The sequence below is a fragment of the Oryzias latipes genome, chromosome 18 (assembly GCF_053564925.1).
Source record: "Oryzias latipes strain Hd-rR chromosome 18, Olatipes_Hd-rR_3.1".
In the NCBI taxonomy this organism is placed as follows: Eukaryota; Metazoa; Chordata; class Actinopteri; order Beloniformes; family Adrianichthyidae; genus Oryzias; species Oryzias latipes.
Window position 1 is genome coordinate 9,353,967 of NC_136254.1, and position 6,000 is coordinate 9,359,966.

A 6,000-nucleotide genomic window follows, 5' to 3' on the forward strand; every position below is an offset into this window, starting at 1 on the left:
TATTTTTTATGTGGTGCTGTGCGTTGTCATGACTACAAGTGCGGAGCCGGCACTGTAGCGGAAGAAAGTAGGATCATATGGTGATGATAAAATAATCAAAGCGTCATTGTGCATCTCTTACCGCTCGTTATTGTCCAGATGATGAAGCAAAGTGTGTTAAAGAAACAAATACACAAGTAGCTTCCAAGATTCTTTTAAAAGTAATTTCTAACAATAAATCTGAACATTAGCTGTCAACAACGACAAAAACAGTTTTATTAATTAATTTATTTTTTTACATGGAGCCTGTTAACTTTGTACCGAGCATAAAAGTCAGCTTTAGGAAGACAGAATTATTTATTTAAAATTAAATTCAAAATTGCCATTAATCGTAAAATTTGAAAGAGATAGTGGCATGTCCACCATATAGCTGTTCAAAGGACAGATATTTAGTTTTTGTGGACCCTGACCAATGCTGGTTGTGACATTGCGGGACGACAGAATGTTGCTCCATTCTCGTCTTTCTCGACCCAACTCCCAATGTTAAAGTGCCTAGGATAGCACAAGGGTTCCATGAATGTGTTTTAAATGTTCTATCAGTGGGCTGAGTTTTTTCGACCTGTTTTTAGTGACCTCTAGCAGTTGCTACAGGTATTGTTGTACAACGCATTTATTTGAATAAACTTTATTGAGAATTGCGCACTTTTTTTTTTTATGCAGAACAAAAGTGACATACAGCAAAAGAACAAGGAACAATAAACTGTACATCGAATGTTCAAAATAAACGCCAGGGGATATACAAGCAAAAAAAATAAACTTATATTAAATTATACAGCTGGGCAAGGTGATACGTTTTAATAGCTTTTTTGTTTGTACTGGGGGAAATGGAATGTAAGTAACATCTAACTTGGGCTAGTAAATCAAGAAAATTAGGAGCTTTATTGCTGAATTTAGATTTGTGAATATAATACTTGGTTAATAAAATCAGAAGATTTATTAAATAAAATTGAGATAAAAATGTCTTATAATTAACGTAACCAAATAAGATGTTTTTCCAGGTTAAATTAAAATGTGGATAAATTTGAGTTTTTATCAAATTTGTCAATCTGTCCCATATTCTTTCAGTGTACTTGCAGGTCCAAAAAATATGCACCAACGTTTCCTCTGACTGAGAACAGAAAGAACAGTTTTTATCAATATCCCTTTTTAGCCTTTGCATATACTGATTTGTTGGATAAAACCTATGAATGATCTTGAATGAAACCTCTTTCACTTTGTTGTTTAGAAGATATTTGTTTGGCAGAAGCCAAACCTTTTCCCAACACATTTGACCATGAAGTGAGGTCCAGAAAGTTATGGCCGGGGATTCTGGTTTTAGCTCCTGCTGGAACAGTCTTCGGATGGCTTTGTTTTGATTTGTCAAAGCAGAGAAGCAGAGTTTTCCGACAGCAGTGTCCGTCACATGAAGCTGTGGTTGGGGGGCAGATGGAGTAGGAGTTCCTTTATAAAGATAGGTGAGGTTGAGGGAAACGGCATCAAAAACCACCGAAAAGTCCTTCATAGAAACAGGGATCTGGTAGAACTGAAGGAATTCGATGTAAGTGTAAAGTTGACCTTGTTGATTGAATAATTGACTAACTAGTCTGATATTATTATCAAACCACTGTTGGATAAAGATAGATTTGTTTTTGTAAATGTAGCTGCCACATTTTCTTTTGAATTTAGTGTGTCTTTTTTGAAGGGTTTTAAGGTTATTTTAAATGTGTAGTTTTATAAGCCACCTGTAGATGTCGCTTCGGTCAAATTAAGTTAGAAAAGCAGAGAAGGAAAAAGAGAGCACGAAGTAAGATCCATAAGGAAGATCAGCGTCAAGCAAGAAAAGAAACTTAAGAAAGAAAAGAGGTTCTAATTCCCAAAGAGGTTCTAATTCCCTTTTTTGGCAGCATACAGCCAACGAGGTATGTTTATTTTATGTTGGTATTTTTATTGTGAGTGTAAATGTTTATTTTCGAAATTTGTACTTGTTTTGATAAGCATTAATTGTTTTTTTTGTGCTTTCTATAGTTTTCACGGTGTGTGTAAGACAATAAAGACACCCGTTTAAGAAAACCACTTGTGTCTGGACTGACTGCGAGGGAATTACAGTAAAGAAAATATCTATTGTTCCAAATGTAAAACCTGTGAGGAGAAAAATTATGATTATAAATCATGGACCAAGCAAGTAACATCTGTTTATGATATGAAGAAAGTTTGATGGGCACTTTGTCGGGCTTGTAGGTGCAGAGCAGTAAAAAGTCGAGGCCACCAACCTGGGAGAAAATATAATTTGGAATGAAGTTCCACAGAGAGTTCGTATTTTTATCCAATTAATTTTAAAAGTCATATTTAAGGTACTGAAATCCAGAAAGTTCAGACCCCCACTAGTATAATCATTCATTAGAACAGATTTCCTTATATGATGAGTTCGGTTTTTCCAGACAAAGTCGCATAGCAGTTTATCAACAGTTTTGCTAACGATGTTACTGACATAAAGAGACTGAGACATAAATGACCCTGGAGAGCCCTTCAGCCTTGGAGAGGAGAATTCGACCTTTAATGGAAAGGTCACGTAAAAGCCAGAGGTTAAACCTCTTTTTCATTTTATCAATAATTGGAAAAAAGTTAGTATTACCTCTATCATTTTCAGTTTTTGATATTATTATACCAAGATATGTGACTGATGTCTTTACAGGAATATTAAAGAGTGAATCTGAATCACAAGATTTAATTGGGAGGAGTTCACATTTTTTTCAGATTTAATGAAAGACCGGATGTTTGGAAAATAACTTAATTATATTTATTGCTAGTGGAATTTGTGAGCTGTCTTTAAGAAAGAGAGTCGTATCATCGGCGAGCTGACTTACGACAATAGATCTACCAGCGATGGAGATCCCTCGTAAAGAATTGCGCATTCAGAAACAGGAAAGACATGCATGCATCCACGCACTTATTTGTGTCATTTAAAGAATTTGCTGCATACGTCTCAACTCAAAGATTGCATCGCCAGTACGTGGTGAACATTTAGTTTTATGACTTTTGATTTTGGTGAAATAAATATGTTTATCAGTCTATTATTTTATGAGTTTTGTACAGTAATGATGGAATGCTATGGATATTTTTATACATTAACTGTATTGATCATTTGCTTTTACTCTTTAAATATCATTAAACCTGCTGACAACGTTCAACCTCTCCAGAGTCGTGATATGATAAAAGTGTTCAAAAGCTGCATTGACCATGAATGAAACATCACAAGTTTCATGGACAGACACAACAACACTCACAGATGTACATGAACACACAAAGCTGTTTGGATTTATGTCTTTTGTCATTTGATTCTGTTGGTCATTTGAGTCTGTTGGTCCGGACTGAGTCCACTTAATTTGGTCTGGATCCAGTCCTGAACCTTCCTTTTGGTCTGGATTCACACTGCCTTTAACCAGACATTTCTATTTTGAACCAAAGCTTGTAAACAAAAGCACTTGACTGAAGATCTCTTCATTGTGTTTGTTTGTGTTCATTGGACCATAAAAATAAATTTCAAATGAAATAATTTCAAAATGTTTTCATAGATTTAGACATTTTAAATGTTTATTGTTTCAAACACAATGCTTTCAGCTTTCTAGCATCTGTCTGTGTTGCATTCTGGGATCAGTGTTTAGCATCACAGTAACAACAATCAATAGTCACACAAACTGCAGCTCAATCAGCACAAAACTTCATATTTTAAAATAACCTCAAAACTCTGATAAATTTACACAGATTTTCAAATTTAAAGTCTCCAAAAAGGTGCAACAATCACATGTATGTTGCTGGAAACATACTTGATCATGCATGTTCTCCACTTGATTGAACATGGTAAATGAGAATATTATAAACTCTTGGTTCCCTTTATAACAATAAAATAATGATACTATAACAAAGATAAAACTGTATAATGTTATCTTAATCTCTATGGTTCCTCTGCTGTATAATAAATAACATGATATGTGAGCAGTGTTCAGGAGTGTGGCTGTCTGTCATCGAGCTGTCAGCGCCACCATGTGGTCAAATTCTTGCAGTATCTCCTTGTTTTTCCATTGTTGCAGTGCAGGGGCCTGTTTCAGAAAGGAGATTCAACCAACTCTAAGGTTAAACTTGAACTCTGAGTTGGTCAATCGGGAGATTAACAACTCTGAGTTTTCTGTTTCAGAGAAGCTGATCCGAGTTAGATCAATCAACTCTGAGTGGACTGATTCGGAGGTGAGCGTGCGCACCGCGTCTATAAGAAGCCATTATCAATGGAGCGCAGATATCACGAGTCACCATGGCAACCGTGAAAAAAAGAGGTCTGCGTATTTTTCGCCAGCTGAACTTGACGTGCTGCTGCAGAGTTACAGTGAATATGAGCACATATTCCAGAAGAAAAGCAACACTGCTGCATCTGCAAAACAGAGACAGTTAGCGTGGGAAAACATAGCTGCTCAAGTTAATGCGTAAGTTTGCATTTAAATCATTGTTATAAAATATTGACTGTTATAACTTTTTAAATAGCGTAAGGTGTGAAATAAAAATGGCGATATTTAGGTGTACTTTTGAAGTGTTATTCCTGGTGTAATTGCATGAAATGCTGCATAGTGTACAGAACCAATCTGGGGGAAAAATGCATTTAACGACTGTAATGTTTAGAGGACTTTTTTGTTAACCTCCCCCTCTTGCAAACGTTGGTCAGTTTAATATTAATACATGCAATTGTGTTTTTAAAAGTGAACTTTTGTCTACTGTTGAACCTTTCGCTGCGCGAAGACTTCTCCTTTCTTTTTTCTCGTCTTTCCGACCGTGGTCAGAAGCGCAGGGGAGATTTCCTTCAGGGCTGAAGGGAATTCTCCTTCGGGGTTCACTTCCCGTTGGAAACCCTCAACTTCCAGAGCGGATTAAGAATGACTCCAAAACAGTTATTCTGGGAATGACACCTTCTCTTTATTGAACTAAGTGCTCCGTCCTCCGAACACACAATATATAACACGCACACACCCCCGCTCCGTCCCCCCCCCCCCCCATCTGCACCTGCAATCGCCCCTCCCCTTGTCTCTCGTGGCTCGCACCCCGCTCAGCACACACACGCTGCAACACTACCCTTGTATTGATCAAGTGGTATAGGTTTATATGGGATTAAGAAAGTAAGCAGTACTAGCAAATTGTGTTTCCAAAAAGTAATTGTTACATTAATCTAATTCAATGTCCCTTATTTCATTTTCATGTAGATGCAATCCTGCAGGAATCAAAAGAACATGGCAGCAGCTAAAAATGAAGTATAAAACATAATTCAATCCGGTCAAATTTGAGCATGTCATGGATGTAGGCTTTGTTGACAATATTTGACATATGAAACATCTACATAGCAATACATATCTAATGTTGTTTTCATTGTATATATGTAATTGACTGCAACGAAAAACGGTAACGCTCAAACAAAAACGTATGGGGAAATGACAAAATATTGAGTCTTCTCAAAATCCTCGCACGACGTAAATGTAATTCTCTACGAATTAATGCAGCCTCCTCGTCTATTGGGTCCTCCAAAAAAGAACAAGCCATTCTTGTCACTTAGACCGTCTCTGTGTGACGGAAATTTGGGCAATGAAGGTTAAAGCGAAAAATGCCGCTTCGTCTTTAAAAAGGGGAGGGGACCGGCAGAAACTTTGAGTTTGGAGAATAAAACCTGCTCCCGACCAGGTTAGGTTCACAGCATAAGTAACCATGGATACGGACTCCGAGTATAAGTTACCTCTCTTTCAGAAACGGGTTTGACTTACTCTGCTTTCTCTGGTTTAACAAACCTCCCATTCTGAAACAGAAAACCCAGGGTTTCCCTGATTTCAGGGTTAATGCACTCAGAGTTTACACTTAACCTCCTTTCTGAAACAGGCCCCTGCTGTGTTGTTGTGTTGACAGAGTTTTTGTGTTTTTATTTGCAGGTATTAAACTGTCCTGTAGATCGTG